The sequence below is a fragment of the Schistocerca serialis genome, chromosome 4 (assembly GCF_023864345.2).
Source record: "Schistocerca serialis cubense isolate TAMUIC-IGC-003099 chromosome 4, iqSchSeri2.2, whole genome shotgun sequence".
Taxonomy (NCBI): Eukaryota; Metazoa; Arthropoda; class Insecta; order Orthoptera; family Acrididae; genus Schistocerca; species Schistocerca serialis.
This window is the reverse complement of record NC_064641.1, coordinates 318,360,036-318,379,732: the sequence shown is the minus strand read 5'-3', so window position 1 is coordinate 318,379,732 and position 19,697 is coordinate 318,360,036.

The following is a 19,697-nucleotide window of genomic DNA, read 5'->3' as shown; positions in this document are numbered from 1 at the left end:
GTGCACAATTTTACATTTCAAAACCTTTAAAGCTAGTTGCTAATCTTTGCACTATTCGATAGAATATCTATGCAGCTTTTTTTTCAGTAGTTACTTCATTATAGGTAACTGCATTATCTGACTGAAGTATGAGAGAATCATTGATATAGTCTACAAGGCTAATAATGTGCAGCATGAACATTGAGGGTCCTAACACACTTCAGCAGGGCAGACATGAAGCTACGAGGACTTGCACGTCTGTAGATGACTCTACATCCAAGATTTCATGCTGTGTCCTCCCCACCAAGATGTCCTCAGCGCAGTCACATATCTAGTTTCTTATTCCATATGACAATAAGCGTATATGTGGTACTGAGTCTAATGCCTTTCGGAAGCCGAGAATCACTGCATGTATCCGACTGCTTTGATCCATTGTTTTCAGGATGTCATTTGAGAAAAGCGCTAGTTGGATTTCACTTGATCGATAGTTTCGGAATCGATGCTGGTTGGCATGGAGGAGATCATTCTTCCCATACTTCACTACATTGATCTCAGGCTATATTCTAAGATTCTGCAACACAGATGTTGAGGATATTGGACAGCAATTTTGTGGATCATTTCTGCTACCCTTCTACTAGATGGAAGTGGTTTGTGCTTTATTGCATACATGGGGCACAGTTTTTTATTCGACAGATCTTCGGTATATTATCAGTTCAAACTACTGTGTATCAAATAAAAAGTAAGTGGAGGTTAGAGCACGCTTAAATAATTTTAATGTTTTTCTCAAATTTGATGATAATCTGTGAGACAGATATTTTGGTAATCAATAAGACATTAAACAAATCAGGACTGAAGTTTCAAAGTTTCAACCTAATAACAAAATGTTGCTGAGTCACAGAATTGATGTTCACATTTACCTACACAAGGTATCATCAAAGAGACTACTTATTTAGACAACCAACAGTCAGCGCCATCTACGTCACTCAGTACAGGGCTAAATGTTAACGATTGCAGTATCTGCACGAAACGTATATGACTCATTTTCTTCTGAAACACGTTTTTTTTAATGTATTTGTGGACGTTGGGAAGGCCGTATAATGTGGAAGGAACAGAGAACCTTCTTCGGTAGAGAGCTGGAGTTCAGAAGCGATGCAGTTTTTGACTGAACACGGGAAGTAGTGTCTTTGTCAATATTATGATATGGTATGTCCTGAAATAATTCGTGCAGCGTTTCTAAGCAGAAGTATCTCGGCACTAAAATAGCGACATTACCTTTGTCTGCTTGGAAATTGTTACAGAGGTTACGAAGTGCTGCTCATTCCGACGAGGATATGTTACTTTTTCACAGAAGGGCTATTGTTAGTGTTCGGTTTCATGCCTTATTTCTTCAGCAGCGTCATTAGGTTTTTTATCTGACACCTTCTTCAATTCCTCCGAATAAAGTTGTTAATGGTGCGGGCATCGGTGTAGGAGCGAAATTCGATCACCTTCCCAAAAAAACAGCCATCTTAAAGTTGTTCAAATTCTCATTTCTTAAATTAAACAGAGAACATGAAAAGATATTATTGCTGTGGCAGAGTATCCAGACCGTCGAACTTCCCATGGGGTGGAACTTTGATGGATCCAGTCCTATTTTGGACAGTTGACGCCCGCAGCCCGCTCCTACAAAAGAGGACGCAGATTAACTGCTCTCTTGAAATATAAGTAGCACGCAGATCTTCCGATATCCAAACTTCGACAAGTATACCTAATTCTGTTTCACCAGTGGCAAGCTTGCTTTAAAAGTGACCTTATTAGCAGCGGCACTTTTAATGACATGTAGGCTAATCATGTTGACTGATAAGCGTGTAATGTCAATGCTTCGACATCTTAGAAAAAATCCCGATACGTTCGAGCAGGACCATCACCGAGAGTTCTGTACAGACTGAATTATGTACGCAGATAATTCATCCATTCTAGGAATAGAAAATGTCGACTATTTTTGCCTCTTGTCGATACAGGCAAGGTATACGTCTACCCAAAAGTGTAAAACTTTTTTTAAAGTATAGCCGGCCGCTGTGGCTGAGCGGTTCTAGTCGCTTCAGTCCAGGATCCCGCTGCTGCTACGGTCGCAATATCGAATCTTTCCTCGAGCATGTATGTGTGTGATGTCCTTGGGTTGGTTAGGTTTAAGTAGTTCTAAGTCTATGGGACTGATGACCTCAAATTTTAAGTCCCATAGTGCTTAGGATTTCACAGTACAGGTAAAGAAAAAATCCGGAAATATTACTAACAGATTTTCGGATTTTTTACTTTGGATGTACTGTGAAATGTTGCTTCTTTTCAAATATCATGACTCCTGGTCAACGGAAAGTAAACTTTTGGTTCTGATCAGTCAGTTTGCGAGTATAAAATGTGATATAAATGGTCATATCTTTTGATTGTATTCACTGATAAGCTTGAATTTTGTACACCGTCAAGGGACCATAGAACTTAGTTTGAGACTGATTTCAACTTGATAGCTCTAAGCCTTCCAGAGAAAAAGTGATGTAACAGTCTGACAGACACGCAGTCTGATAAGAAATACTTTAAAACAATAGTTTTCTCTTGTTACATAATCACGAATTAATTTCTGAATTTTTCTTATACTTGTGCTATGAAACATTGCTTCTTGCCTAATTTCATGATTCTAGGTCAATGGGAAGTACGATATAGGTTTTGATGAGTTGGTCTGCGAGTGCCAAAAACGTGACAAAAATGGCCATATTTTCGATTATGTTAACTTAGGTTAAATTTCTTACAGTGCCAAGTGATCGTACACCTTAGCATGTGACATGAGTTTGAACATCACAGTCCAACTGCTTCTAACAGGAATGAGTGTGATAGATGGACAGACAGTCGGAAAACAAATTATTAAAAAAAACCGTTGTGACATTAAAAATTAGTAATTTTCAGATTTGTGTTAGTTGTACTACGATACTTTGTTTTTCGCAAATTTTGTGATTTTACGTCAACGGCAAGTACCCAATAGGTGTAGAGCGATTTTGCGAGTATCAAACTATGTGAGACAAATGGCCGTGTTTTTTCACTGCATTGACTTAGAAGTTCATATTTATTTCAACATCAAGGGACTATAGACCCAAATACATGACAAATTTCAACTTATACATTTGCTCATTCTTGAGAAAAAGGGATTTTAACTGTTAGGCAGTGAGATCCCCTGCTATACCCGTGGAACAGTGCAGATAGTTTAATTTGTGGAAAGGGGCCAAAATGAGTGGCTGACAGTTGCACTCACGCATACTACTTTATTCATTTGACAAACATTACAAAAGTAAAGAAAAAATTAAAAACACAGCAAGCCCAACATTAATTTTAGAACTAAATCCCGGCTAAATGCACCATTCAATATCACGCCTCAAGGGCAAAACAACTTTCATTTAAAACCGGCTGAAGCCCAATCACTTAAGACTCAAAAACAAGAATTTGAATTTTAAAAGGCAGAAGGCCTCATTTTAAAACATTTCTCTAAACTAGGCTGAAGGCCTAAACAATCTGATGCCTTAAGGGCAAAACCACTTTAATTTAAAATCGGCTGAAAGACAGTAACTAAAGACTCAAAACAGGAATTTGAATTTTAATGGGATAAGGCCTTATCTTAAACATTTCTCCAAATTAGGCTTAAGGCCCAAACAATCTTACGCCCTAAGGGCAAAACAACTTTAAAATCGGCTAGAAGCCATAAATAAACAAGGACAAATAAGAAAAGGCAGCACATCAATCGGCGCTCAGAAGTTTCCAAGGGTTGGCCAGGAATTCAAACACCAACACTCGCTAAAGTGAGACAGGCAGTCGGCCCAGCAATTCTCAATCCGACGGCAACCCAACACAGTCAACGGACCAAGCGTCAGGATAGTTTCGGCTCCACCCAACCAGTACACGACAGGGAGTTCAATGGAACAATACAGAAGGTATCGGCCCCCACGACGAAGTACACATTCAGCTGTCAAACTACGTGCCATGCTAGACAACCACAACACGACGAGGAAAGTACACTGCCTGAATTTACGTCAACGGTCAGGGCAGATACCCAGAACGTTAACGGCCACAAGGCAGAAGATTCCGCTTGTGCACTTCAATTCACAAATGATCAAGTTAAACTCCACAGGAGGGCTAGAATTTCGCCAACTTGAAAACACACGTTGTTGCTCGCGGGAATGCCCCAACAAAGCCCACAACGAAATTCAAACGACATAGTGTGAACAGTTGGGGCTGGCTGGTAGATTAAGTAAAGACTCAACTTTCGTGTCCGGGATCGGTGAGCAACGGACCTGGTCGCAATGGGAACAGCCCCTCACACTCCGACCGCGTGTGGACGCCGCCAGTGGCTCCGGCCAGACACGCGCCACGGAAACTTCCTCGCTGCTCCAACCGACCAACTGCCCGCACATGGCACAGCCGGAAACCATAAGCGCGACGCCAAAGATAGTACAAGGATGCGAATATTGATACACGCTGCTGCTGCGAATCTCGGAGAGAGAGGATAACAGCATAATCGCGATAACCACGGGAGACTAATCACAGAATAGCAACCAAGGTTTAATGCAAAGCCTAACACGAGCCAGCCACGGCTCAGACAGGTAGACAGACAAATGGACGGGCAAAAAAGTGATTCTATAAGAGTTCCGTTTTCACTAGTTGAGGTATAGAACCGTCAAAGAACCGGTGAATGTAATAATCTCGGTCTGAGATTCCTTAACATGTTTCAATCTTCGGATATGTAAAACTATCTTCTAATGTGTGCGCGATGTGTCTCTTTCAGTTTTCCCAGCGGATAGAATATTCCATCACCTTTCTGGCGTGCATCCAGAACAGAATTATTTGTTCTTCCCAAACTTCACCCGATAACATTACAGCCGTCTTGAAGCTGAGTCTCTTGACGTTATTTCAACCACTTACACAATACCGGGGAGTAAATGGCCGTGCGTCAGAGATAACAATGTCGGCAGCAAGAATGTCAGTCGTAGATAAAGTAAAACAAATCAAGAGTAATACAAAGCAAGCGCAATCTGTTTCCGATATTTCAATTGATAACCTTACATTTATCCTCAAGGTGAGTGGTTTCCTGAATTTAAACCACTTGACACACTAACTATATGTGTCTAAGAATAAAACAAAGCAAGTGCAGAGCCTTCTACCGATATTTAGACTGATAATGTTACGTCATTTCCAAGGTGAGTCGCTGCCAGAATTTAAACCATTCGCCGCAATAACTTTATGTATCTGATAAGAAAACAAAGTTAGTTTGACGTAACAGGATGTGGTAGGAGTAGGCTGAGCGGTGAGTAGTCGTAGTTTTTAAAACTTTTATGTAACAACATAGCCGAGGATTTATATTACAACCAATGTTTAAAGAGTTACAAGAGCAATAAGTTGGCGTCGAACACCAAATGGCTGAAAAACAACAAATATTCAATTGTAGGTTAATGTCCTCTAAATCAAGACAGAATGGAAGAAACATTAAACTCATTAAAATCCTAAACCAAGCGACAGGCCCCAAAAATTCTAACCGTTATATCAAAAATAAATAACTTAATAAAATTACACTGGGGCAATCGACGCAATGAGATCAATTTAAAAGCACATGCCAGATTCGAAAACGAATTGGCTGCACATGGGCTAGAGCATCAGAGACAATCTTATTATTACAGTGAGAACATACGTATAAATGTTTGCTTTGAAAAATCGTGCCGACAATCTATGCAAAGAACACCGTGACGAGTAATAAGAATATATAACAAGGAATAAGAAATGTCATTACAGTTCAGAATTACAACAGTACTTTTAACGTTTCCAAGTATCTTCCCAAATTAGCGTTAGGTCTTCTACTCAAAACCTGCATTATGGGCTACAACATTAACAAGAATATGCAAAGCTCTAAACTCACTCGTTACAAAATGAGCTCGACTGGTAATTAGAGCAACGAGAGATCGGACATACCAAAATATGCCAACGGATTACTTTGCCTAGACGTACTTTCATCTTCTGGCAAATTGGGCAATAACATAACCCAGTGATTCACTGAGCACTACTACACAACTGGCCGATATGACCACAGTAACAAGAATTATGGGTAATGTATTACAATAATAAATAGTTCACCTTGCACAGGCTAAGAACGTATGTACACACACCAAAACACACACAGCTCAAGATGCTGCGCCAGCCCGTGAACCACCAGGAGCTAACTGCTCTATAACAGCGATACTCAGAGTGTGCTCCACAAAGCGCTGGGGTTCCGAAGGCCTATGCCGGGGCTCTGCAGAAACAATACAAACTGAAACCATAAAGCACATCAAGTCTTGTCACACACTGACAAAAACAACTCCTATAAATATCATATCAACGTTGTTTCTATAAGTGTTTTTTTTCTCTCTCTCAGTGCGTAAGAACTGAAAATGAGGCAACAAGCAGCATGATAAATCTATAAAAATTCTGCCCCTCCCTACCCCGCCTCACTCGTTCTCTATCTCTTTCCCAGCACACTACGTCATGTAGACATACTGCTAACAGTTCACTATGCTCTCTCCATGTCTCTCTTATCCACGAACAACCCCGAACCCGATCAAAGGACTTTGTTGCCTCGCTAGCTCTGGTTCACCACAAAGCGCTACATAGACATAGGCCGCACATCAGAGGGTACAGTCCCTTCTGGAGTTTGCGACTGCAACGTGCATATCGACGCAGCACTTTCGGGCCGCAGTATATTCGATTTGTGTTTGTCGTTGAATACCGTTGTGAAATTCAGTGTATTGTGGCAATATTATTCTGTCATAGTCTACAATTAATCTGTTGATTTTAAAATAATGGAACGCTGACTTAAATGTGTTCCTACAAAATCCTGCATTAAAAGTACAATGGTGGGTTCATCAGGAAGATGCGGCAACAACCTCAAAGATTACTGGTCTAAGCTGTGAGATTCATGAAGGTAACGTAACGACTTCAAGTGTAATGCTTTCATGCTTTCAAACAGTAAGATATCGGACGATTCACTAAAGGTGACAAAAGAAGCAGTTACAACGAGTCTCGTATCAATGTCGGATTTGCTGATTCTAATGGCTCATCTCTCTGAATGTTACATAGGAAGCTACTTCATAATAGTTATGTGGTACCGGCTAAGATGTGCTGACATTGAGATACAATACGTCCTAATCGCAAAGATGAAAACGAAGAATTTTTCTTTTTGATGTAAGAAAGGACAAGTATTAGGCTGTGAAATAAATGAAATTTGAGATCTAAGGCGTGAATGTAAAGCCCCAGAAGCATTGTATTTGGTCAGCTATTGCACTGCACAAGCAGGAGAAACGCATGCTATCACAGAGAATTTAATAAAACCTTGTGTAGTAGACATCAGGGATGTGCAGCGTAGCTAAAAAAAATTCAGGCACTTTGCTGTGATACGACAGCAAGCCGTACAGGATGAGTAAATGGCAACTCTACAAACTCGAAATCGTTCAGCCATCACTTGGTGTACCTCCCTTGTCATCAAGACATCTTTCAATTGCTCTTGAGGACTCTTTTCAATTTACTGATGGAGGTTACTTCTGGTCCAGACATGAACACTTTTAAGAAATATAGAGTAACTTGGTCGAAAGTCAACAACAACATTTACATAACCTGTAGCAGTTAAGTATCTGATGACTTACCCTCTCTTGTTCTCGAATTTCTAGGTAACCAAGTTTCTTTGCAGAAACAACTGCGAAATGAGATTCCTCAGAGGTATTTTAAAGAATGGGATATTGTTTCGCATAACAAGGACTGTAAGTCATTCATGGTGGATCGTAAAGGGCGTATATGCATTCAAGTTAGACATGTCTCAAGATCATTTCCATTTATTCGATATGGAGAAGAACTCATTAACAAGAATATGTATTTTTCTTCGACGCCTGTATGTCCGAGCCTGGTTTCAGTCAACGGAGGCAATTGAGTTATGTTACCATAATTTCCTATTCATGAGTCAAGTCATAAATTATATGGATATTGATCCAAAAAATGTTCCAATCACTCTTGGTACTTAATTGCACAAACTGTGGCTATAGCTTTGTTTGATGACAATGCTCCAACAGAGGTCAAAGCAAATGTAGGTACAGTTATCTTGTAATTAAAGAAATATGTAGAGGAAGAAGGAATAAACCAAGTGGAAAGTTACATTATACACCGAAATTATCTTCCTGCTTTTACGCATATTGACTTTCATCTTTTGTAACATATGTTACAAAAACCTTCTGCAGGAGGTTTTCCATCAATATCGATTTTCTCCACAAAGGATTTTCAACATGAAGAGGTTACAAATGTGCAGTTCAGAAGGTCGAAGAGATGGTTGTCGTAAATGATGTTGCAGATAGAGATGCCGAGTCTCATTCAGGACTACAATAACATTCTCACAAAAGACGAAACTGAGAAACAATTCGTTTTACAGACTGTTGTGCAAAATCTTCTCTTGGGAATATGTAATGTTCAGTGTTCATTAGATCATATTATCTTTTGATTCTAGAGAAAGGAATGTTACAAAATATTATTGTAAATAAATAAGAGTTACAAACTGAAAATATGGGCGCTATAGAAAGTAAACTTAATATTTCTTAAATTCTTCGTGTTGTTGTTTGAGTTCCTTGGATGACCTTTTCAGTAATGAGTCAAAAATTATTTTAAACAGTTGCCGAGTTTGCATGAATGTGTAACAGGCACTACCCTCATGAAAGACGTGTTCATGGAGGTAAGGACGAATACAGTGTGCTTTAACGGAAACAGGTCTTGCTAATGCTATGTTTCATCTTTGAGGCCTTTGAGGGTTGCCTAGAACTTGTTGAACTGAGATGGAACTTTTCACAGACTGCTTTTTTGTTAGTTGGAACAAAAGTGGTTGGTGCAAGAAGCAAAATTCTAACTCTCAAAAACTTAAATACAGCTAAGTGCCGCCCTGGTGCCCATGTGGTGCCGCCCGCCGACTCGCGCCAGCGCCCATGTCGTGGCGCTCTTGCTGCCAGTCCGCCTCATGCAGTCGCGACACCACAGCCACAACCATGATCACACAGCTTTTCAAACTGCATTGTCAGAGAGACGTCTTGCGATGGAGCGTCTTCTTCGCTTCAGTCTTCAAGGACCGTGTGTAGGAATGAGACTGGAAAACTCCCACCACCATTTAATAACATGAAGGTTTACACAAGATTTGCAGTACAGAGAACTGACAAACTGCCACATTAAGGGTCTTAACAAAACAGTACCATTAAACATTCACTGTCATAGTAGAACATGTTTGCAAAAGTAAATGTAGAAAACTAATTATATGGGTCCGTCTTAGTGTCATTAGGAAATGGTCTCCCTCATACATGGCTTAGTCTGGGAACAATAAGACTGTTCCCTTGTGCTGCATATCAGTCACGTAACTAGAGTGATGAACCATATGATTTTGACCACACTATTGAAACGTGGCAAAATCTTGTCCGTGACCTTCATTCGTCGCACCGAAATTATTAACAAAAATTTGATCCCCTGTCTTCAATGACGTGGGCCGTCTTCCCATGTTGTAGCACTGAGAAGCTCTTTCATGATTCATTCATGATTTTTTCCAGATGTCTCCGATTTATACAGAGTCTACTTTCACGGTAAGTAAATCATTCAAGGATTATAGTTGAAGAGGTGTTAATTAGGTTTGAAACGAAGCATCAGACTGGGGTATTCTTGTGTGCTTTATGGGCAGTGGCGATAAAACGGTAGTTCAACCACCACAAAGACGTATTCCACTTGGTGTGGGCACATTGTTGCAAAAAGACGAGTGCTGTAGTTAAATTTTGGTAAATACTCTCTGAAATTGAGGGATTCCTGTAGTAACGTGTTCTAGCAGTATGTGTCATTTCCATCTCAGCACAGAAGTTTCTAAACACACCGGCGCCAAACCGGTTGCAGTATCTGACACTAGAGTCCATTCCCAAAACACTCTTGACAGATTTCGTTGTGGTCATGCGTTAACGTTACTCATGCAGAGTAGCCAGAGAAAATGTGTACACGTGTCTACCCACACTGGCACAAACTGGTTTCCCTCTTTTGATCTAGGAAACAGAGCGACATAATCGTTGTATGTCTTGTGCATCCCGGTTTGACCACTGTCAAAAGACAGTGAACCTTGGCGGATGTTCAATGCTGATTTACTAAGGCAAAAAAGTGTCACAGCACTGTGACAGCTTCTGGATGTGCTGTCCTGTATCCTTTCGATTATCACTCTCATTAGGACCTGGACGAAGCACTGTAACATCTCATACGTTTCTCAAAGATTTTCCATGTATTTTTCTTGTCCAACGGGAAGACTGCAGGCATTTGTATAACGCTGAATTGTGGTTCGGCTAAGTTCCAATCTTTGTGACAAGACTGCCTCGAATTTATCATTTTTTTACCGTCAATATGTTTGATTTATTTTCAGTTAACTGACTGTTACTGTTCTGTAGTTTTCTTCCTGTCTCCTTCAATTAACCTCTTAAGTGGGTAGTTTGTGCGGGCGTGCGACTCTCTCACAGTGGGTAATATACGCCAGCATGCCTGTGCGCTGTGGTGCTGCGCACTTCTCACGTTTTCCTTCACGTTTTCAATGTTGAATTTCAATTGATATTGGGTGGAAATGAATAAAACATATTGCAGAAGTTAACAAAACTGTATTTTCACAATATTACACATCGTTTTCAGTATGAAACATTTTAAAACAAGGTGCTGCACACAAGGAAACTTCGCATTCCGTGCACCAGTATGAAGTGTCTTTGCGAATGCCTTTTCTAGTACACACCACACACCTCCTTGTTGGTCTTTTCTTTGTTCAAAATGGCTCTGAGCACTATGGGACTCAACTTCTGAGGTCATTAGTCCCCTAGAACTTAGTACTAGTTAAACCTAACTAACCTAAGGACATCACACACATCTATGCCCAAGGCAGGATTCGAACCTGCGACCGTAGCGGTCTCGCGGTTACAGACTGCAGCGCCTAGAACCACATGGCCACTTCGGCCAGCGGTCTTTTCTTTGTTGTGGGTGGCAGAAGGTCTGGAAGATGCCTGGGCGTAAGGCGTGTTGCTTTTGCTGTCGAGGTGGGCGTGCTACTGATGTCCCTTGATGTGGTGAAGGTTTGGTCAACTGTTCACTAAGACTAGTCAGGAATTGCCACCATGCTTCTTGTACAGAATGTATGCATTGTAGCATGCAATGTTCAACAAGTGGCGGAAAAGCTTCTGATAGTATTTTGTCAGACTGCTTCTGGCCATCTGGTAGCTTTGTAACTGAGAATCGCTCCTATTCACGCCCCCCCCCCCACCTCCACCCCCAAAATTCTTGTTGTAGTCAATGACAACTTGTGGCTTTTGAACGCTTCCCTTCTTCGAATTTACATTTACAAATGTATCGTCAAGGAAGGTGCTGACTATAACAATGTCTCTTTAGTCTTTCAATTTCATTACCATCTGCTTGCCTTTGTACTCTGTTATGTACTCCACTTTCTTCAGTTGTTCCTTTTTTACGAAGTCAGGGAACTCCTTCTTGTCTTGCCGCATTGTGGCGACAACATCGGTGTTATTGCTGGTTAGTTTGTCTACCAAATCTGTACTGGTGTACCAGTTGGCAAGATAAATACAGTGGCTTTTCCCGAGTAGATTGTGCGCAAGCTCCAAAACAATTCGAGAGGTTATTTTTTCGTCTGGATAGTGGATACCATAATTAGTATCCTTTCCAGTGTAAACAATAAACTCCTGTACATACCCAGAACTGCTTTCACAGAGTTCGTACAATTTGATGCCAAATCTGCTATGCTTTGATGGAATATATTGCTTCCATCCAAGCTGTCCTTTCCAGACCAACAACGATTCGTCAACAGTGATGTTCCTTTCTGGCATGTACACTGATTTGAATTTACGCCGCAGATGCTCCATAATGGGGTGAATTTTGAATAGTTTTCTGCTGATAGTGCCAAGTGGATCATATGAGGTATTGTCAGCAAAGTGGAGGAATTTCAATAGAAGATGAAACCGCTTTTCACTCATCACTTTCCTGAAGAGAAGTGTGTCAACTGATTCCCTCTTTGAAAAACACATTTTGTGGTCTGGTTTGTGAAGAATTCCTTGAAGTACAAGCATTCGAATATGTGTTTTTACTTCATCGCATTTAGTATTCTGCCAACTGTGAACCCTGGAGCGTGGTGCTAAATTGGGATGAGAAGCTATGAACTGTTCTGCATATAAGTTCGTCTGTTCAGCTATCATTGTGCACTAGAGATGGGCAAACTGAAACACGTAACTGTTTCAAAACAAATGAAACAGTACAATGTAATGTTTCGATACGCTGTTTCGAAACAGTGAAACAGTTTGTGTTTTGTAATCTAATAAACCTACACATTTTATCATCTTGACTGTCTACTGTATAACTATGTCCACATAAACACAAATGAGTTGCGAGAGCGCTAATCATATCGCAGAAAGTATGAAATTATCACTTAGGCGTCTTGGCAGTTTCGTATTTCTGCAGCAAATGCGCTGCTTTCGTGTCGTGTGACTTTCATACTTTTCAATTGGCTGAGGACAGCCATAGCTGAAGACAGAAGAACCACCACGAATGGAACTGGAGGTGGGAGCAAACTGCAGAAACAACGGATATGCTACTGGGATTCCCACATTCCGTTAGTATGGGTAATATACCCATCCTGCTAATTTCCATGCACACAAAGGAAATCATTGTGGGTAATAGGCACAGTGACTATAGACTCACAAATAACGCCAAATAATTCGAATAAATAACAAAATATAACAGAAAAAAATTTTGTCTTTCAAGGTGTTTCGAACCATTACTATAAATTCACCATGCTTCCTAGTCCTTCCCGTTCACCATTACACTATCAGTGATATGTCAAACAGATTGCTTGCAATTATACCTACATCAAATTTGTGTATACGTCTAATAACTGTCACTCTGCGCCTTTTTTTATTCAAAATGTTGTAGACTTACTTACGTTTCTTAATATAATTACTGTACATGAACAGAGAAGCGTATGTTATCAAAAAGTGTAATTTAACTGAATGATTTTCACATATTTATTATTTTGAATGTGAATAGTATGCGTTGTTTTATTGCTTGGTTAGTGTTTATAAAGCAGATGTTACGCCATTTCGGAATACGACAGTCAGCTAGAAACAAAGCTTTATTTTCGGATATCTTAAGCTTCATGCTATTGCTTGTCAAAAAGATTTTGACACTCTTGAAAGTGTTTCATGAAGTGGTATGTTAAATGTGTTTCAGTACCTGTGCCGAGCCCGAATTTCGTCCGACACAGAGGGGAATGAAACATCACTGTTTCGATACAATTAGTCCGTTCCAAGCACTGGTGGACTGGAACAGCCTTATTTTGAAACAATGATACAGTTTCTGTGTCTGGCTCGAGACTGAATCTGGTCCAGTTATCCGAGACAGGGGTGGAATGAAACACCACTGTTTCGAAACAGTGAACCGTAGCCGTTCCGGAGCACTGAAACGGTTCCACGTATCGATACACTGTATCGAAACACAGAAACAGTGGCCAAGTCTATTGTGCACAAAGCATCATCCACTAAACACACAAAACAACTCATCATATAGTTTTGTTTTAGAGGCACAACTGTACCACTGTTACCACTGAACAAATATTGAATACGAACTGAACTAACACGCACAAATTCACTAGGTACCATCTGCTGCAGTAGTGTCTCGTCGTCAGACGTTTCTGAATCGAAATCACTTTCACTAGCCTCAACATCTGTATCTTGAAAACTTTCAGAACTGTCACTGAAATTATCGTCACTTTCTAAAAGCAGCTTCTCAATCTCCGAATCTGATAAACGACTTCTTTTCGTCATTGCGAAAGATCACTCACTAACGCTGCGGTAAACACAGACGACAAAGGCGCGTTTTTGCGGCTGCTTCACAGGACGCATTTTCTCGACGCGCGCTCGGGTGGACAATGTTATAACTAGCCTAGAACACGCTGTGTTGCGTGACAAGAGCTGCCATCTAGTGGACGAAGCTCAACTAATACGACAGTGTCAACGGCAGGCCGAAAACTCGTCATTCCCAGTAGCTGCTAGCTACAGAACGCAGTGGACGGATATATCCGTCGAACCCACTGTGCAATAGCAGAGCATGGACGGATATATCCGTCATGCCCACTTAAAAGGTGAAGGTATTAATCCAGGCAATCGAAGAAGATATTGTACGACACGAACGCTGGTGTCTCCATGATCCAGGGAACAGAAGATTAGCGGTTGAGAGTGCATTTATCTGCTGATAAGAAAAAAGCGACACGCTGTACCATCTTATATCCTTTCAGTTAATCAGAAAAATCGAACCAACGGCAACAGTCGCTCATTTTTATAAATATCTGTCAGACACGGAAACCGCAGTATAAGATCTACACGACGATACACACATGTACATTAAATAGCAGGCGATGTGATGACTATGACTACATTTTCTAACTTACTGCGTTCCCATCAAGTAGTCCACAGACGATAATCAGTTACAGCTCATACAGAAACTTCTCACTTGTTAGTCGGTAAACTATGAGACAGATTCTACTAAAATACGCACGGTAGTATGGTTCTCACACACGTTACAGAACTTTTCCATGTTCAGTTACTCTGTGGCAATCTTGACTGTACTCCTACTGCTGTTACAGTGCACAGAAATATCACAAAATGTTGCATTCTCTGTTCCCAAAGTAGACATATAAGGAAACTCTTTTCCATTTGGTTTTATTTTTCAAGCAGCTGACTTTGGATGAGGATGTACGAAAAATTTCTAAATACATAACGAAGTTACCTAATTATTGTGTAATTGCTTGAAAAGATATGGTTTATTTTTAATTTATCGCTTGCCTACAAGACGTAGCTATAAAATATGGTTGTCTTACACCCCTGAGCAGCCTCTTGAAGAATCGTGTCCAAAGGCTAACAGTCTTGTTAGGTATTAATGTTTGTCAATGTTGGCATTTTTCATGAAAATACCGGAATGAAGTGTTGTAATGAGGTTTTTGATTGACAGAATCCCTTATTAATTTGTAATGACCAGATACTGAAGGTAATTACAATAAATTTATGAGATAACACAAGTAGTATTAAACGAACCAAGTGAAATATCCATTCAAACGATCTTCTTATCTGACTGTGGAATTGACTCGTTAATTGCTTTGATTACAGTAGAAACATTTGAACTAGAGAGCATGGGTCATCTACCACTCCTAGGACTCCCGGATTTAGTTGATCATCGTTTCCATATTTGGTGCATTTTCCTTATTTTGTCCATATTTAACCCACAGTTTCATTAAGTAGACTATCCAGTCTTTACTATAGTTCAGTCTTCCAAATTTCTAGCAAGAAGTGCTAGGCAGATTTCTGAAAATTTAAGGTAGGAAGTGCCCTTAGGAAATTTTATCTTTTATTTCTCCCACATACTATAAAATGACAAATACTTTCAAGCAGTGGCGAAGCACTTCAGAAGCTTTTGAGATTTCACCTACCCAGCAACGTGAAGATAACTTAAGAGTTAAAATATCAATGTGCTGAAAACAGTGTAAGTTTGTTTTGTATGTTACTAAATTTTCATTCAGCCCATCCATGAGATAAGTGTTCATGCGTTATGCATGCTATGTCGAACTGTTCACTGGAAGCTTCTAGAAGAAGCACTCCATCTTCAGTCCACAGGTGGCCCATCAGGACCATCCGACCGCCGTGTCATCCTTAGATGAGTATGGAGATAGGAGGGGCGTGTGGTCAGCACACTGCTCTCCCAGTTGTTATGACGGTTTTCTTTCACCGGAGCCACTACTATTCGGTCGAGTAGCTCCTCAATTGGCATCACGAGGCTGTGTACACCTCGAAAAATGGCAACAGCGCACAGCTTCCCGGATGGTCACCCATCCAGGAGCCGGCCACACCCCACAGCCTTTAACTTCGGTGATCTGACAGGAACCAGAGTATCCACTGCAACAAGGCTGTTGCCATGGAAGTTTATAGAAACAGTCTCTTGTTCCCACGTGGCAGCGCAGCCGGCAGGGCGAGTGCTGTGAAACTGTGTGTTATTTCACACCCTGTTCAGTCCTGCACAAATATAACTTGTTTTACCAGTATAACTTGTAAGAGCATTTGATTATCTGATTACATCATGGCTTGTACAGAGGGAATGAAGTGTCATTACTTCCCAATTTAGATGAAAAACCATTTTCAAGCTGGATTTACGAAACAAACTGCGCTTATAGAAATAGCGATTCACAACACACGTTGTCATTAAAATAGCTGAAGCGAAACAAAACAGAAGACTTCGATGTTCTTGGCATAAAAATTATAGTTGGTTTATGGGTTTCTCTGCAAAAAATAAATTGCTTTGTTACACATGTATTTTGTTTGATGCCTCAGAGCTTGCAACAGGCTGGACGTCAGCTTTATTCGGAGAACATGTAACAAAAATTATGACTGAAAAGCTCTCACACCATAATCCAAGAAAGCACGTTCATAATAAAGATAGTGTTTGTTTGTTGGGCTATGAACGAATAGAACATACCATTTGTGACGAAGCGAAAACTTCTAGCTATAAAACATGAAGCGATTGAGAAACAAAAGAGATTCATATTCGACAGACTTATTGATGTTGTCTGTTTCTTGGGAAAGCAGGAGCTTGCATTCAGAGGGAGCTTTTGAAAGTTCCAACAACAAAATAAATTACCTTGAATTATTGTAACTCTTATTTCGGCAGGGAAAGTTTACTCGTGATCACTTGCAGAGCACTTAGGGTTCAAAGGAACATCAAATACAATTCAAACGAGTTCATTGATTCGGTTACTATATCATTAAAGATCGCATTACATAAGAGTTACAGTCATGTGAGTTTGTTGAAATGCAAGCAGATGAAACCCTGGATGTTTCTTGTAAGTCACAAATGATTATTATTCTCAGCTCTTGTACACATGATAGTCCCATAGAAAGATTTATTGGTTTTCACAGTGTTCCTAGTGACAAAACTGTTCAGGGTTTATCAGAAATCGAACTCAATGAACTTGATGTTTGGGGAGTTACTAAAAAAAAATAGTGAGCCAAATATCCAAATACATGATGGAGCCTCTGTCATGGCATTTAAACATAGAGGTTGCCAAAATTTTGCCAAACGAAAATTCCACGCGCTATATTTTTGCACTGCTATGCTCATGAACTTAATATAGTGCTGTTACATGGTTCTAAAAGTAGATAGATTTTTAATTTACAATCTTTTATCATTCCACTCATTTTAGCAAGTCCTCAAAGAGAACACACCTACTAGAAAATAAAGGATTCAGATTGCCTCAGACATGTATGGCTCACTGGAATTTCAGCTCACGAGCTGTTCAGACAATATATCTTAAATACCATGAGTTTAAAGACTTTTACGAAATGTCACTACAGATGATAAAGATTAGGATGCTGAGTCGTTCAAAAGCGCTTCTGGTTTGCTTAGCATTCCTAATAAAATGGAATTCCTTATCCTGCTTTAAATTGTGTCTGTTGACCATCTCTGTCCATGAAAAGGTGGTATAGGTAGGCTGTATTCCTTTTATTATCTGTGTGATCAGCCAGTTTCAACCTTCGGTCATTTTCAAGCACTATTTTTAATCTTCCAGCTTCGTTTTACATTGTAATACATTGCTGGTACATGTGGACAAGTATATGTCTTACGTTTGTGCGTATGTGTCACAAAAGTAAGACGTATTCTTGTCCATATGTGCCAGCGACATATTACAATGTAAAATGAAGCTGAAAGCTTAATGTACGTGCTTGAAATTGTGCCACACTTGAAACCGGCTGATCGCACAGATGATAAAGAGGACACAGCCTATGTGGATCATGTTTTCATTCTCAAAACACATTGAATCTGAGGACCCCCACAAAAACAAAATTTTAAAAATTAAAATTTTAACACTTTTATGCACTTCTTGAACACAAAATACCATGTCATATTGGTATGTGTAATTCTGAAATCAAGAACGCCATCAGTTTATTAAAGGATATGAGATCAGAAAACTGTGACCACTTCGAATGAAAGCTGTAATAGGATTTTGACAGTGAAATAAGTGTCACTGAGTGTGACTTCCAGTCCCTTAAGATACTATCTTCTGAGATCTTGGATAAAATGATAGTGCAAATGGAACTGCGTTTTAGAGATCTTCAGAATATTCTTTTTATAGACTTGCTTGATAAGAATACTAAGTTCGGAAATTATAAGTTAGATTTTCTAAAAATTAAGCTGAACGACCTTCTCACAACAAAGAAGGATTGGAAAATGTGTTAGGGGACATTTTTATTGACACAAACAAACATTTACCAACTGCAAACCTTAAATTCATAACGGGAAATGATCTTCAACACATTTATACAGAAGCATATCAAATTGATTCACACATTCCCTCTCACTACAGCTTCTTGTGAAAGAGATAGGAGTAAGTTGTCTCTGCGCGATTGCCATAGAAAAAACCTGGTTAAACAGGTTACAAGTTGTTTAATTTACGTCTATGGTCACAATCTTTTTTGATTAACAGATTACCGGTTTCGGTCTTTAATGACCATCATCAGATCTGTTTCAGAAAAACAAAGTCCAGTACATTAGGATTGTGACCATAGACGTAAATTAAAGCAATTTGTTACGTATACGCGTCACTGTGTTTTTTCGCGACGATGTCGCAGCTTGTGAAACCAGGTTACAAGTGATCAGAAATTTATAGATAACGTTATTGATAATTTTGCTACCAAGGAGAAAGCATTGGTCCCATGTATAAAAAATATTGAGATCCATTAGCTTCTCCACTGCTTACAAGGTTTGGAAACTGCCTCTTGAAATTTATATGTGTGGTCTAAAAGTGTTGAGTGGGGAAAACTTCGTAGCACAATAAATATTGTCATTGCTGTCCCTCATTAAAGGACATTTTCTAGATTTCCAATGCCAACAACCATAGCAACTAATATTCCGAGTAAGTACCACTTAAATTTGTAGAAAAGAAAACTACGAATTCCAGAAGAAGCGAATATTAGCATTGCAGTAACCCTATCCTCGGTGTGGTCAGAGTTTGTGGAGAGCTACGGCCAGCAATGCGCTTCCTGTAAACGTCGCAAACATCATCTACAAGATTCAGATTGGGACAACGAACAAGGTTCTCCATGGGTAGAACTGCTCAGCGTTGAAAATAAAGTGTGTCTCTTGTTTGATCGATTTTAATCATCCTGTGGCTTTAGATCATCCCCTATTGTACCAAAGTAATGGTATTCATGACTCTGAATGACATTTATCCATCTAAATTCATACCGTTCGTGCAAAGGAAGCTATTAAAATCTGATAGATGATGAGGGTTGTTGGCTACTCTAAAAAACACTTCTAGGGTCTATTTGCAAGGTAAACACGGCCTCACTGCAGCAAGAAAACAGTTTACCGCTGTTCTCTAGTGTACCCTATTTGCTGGAGAGTGCCCGTTCATCCCCATGTAATGTGGAACTGATCACTAGGTGTCACGAATGATGGACCTCATAATATAAAAGGATGTGGGGAGTATTGTATTGACAGTAGAAAAACAGCAACAACAGAATGGATTGGTCAGGAGCGGTCAGTGACCTCGAACATGGACTAATCATCGGATGCACCTAAATAACAGATCCATCAAGGAC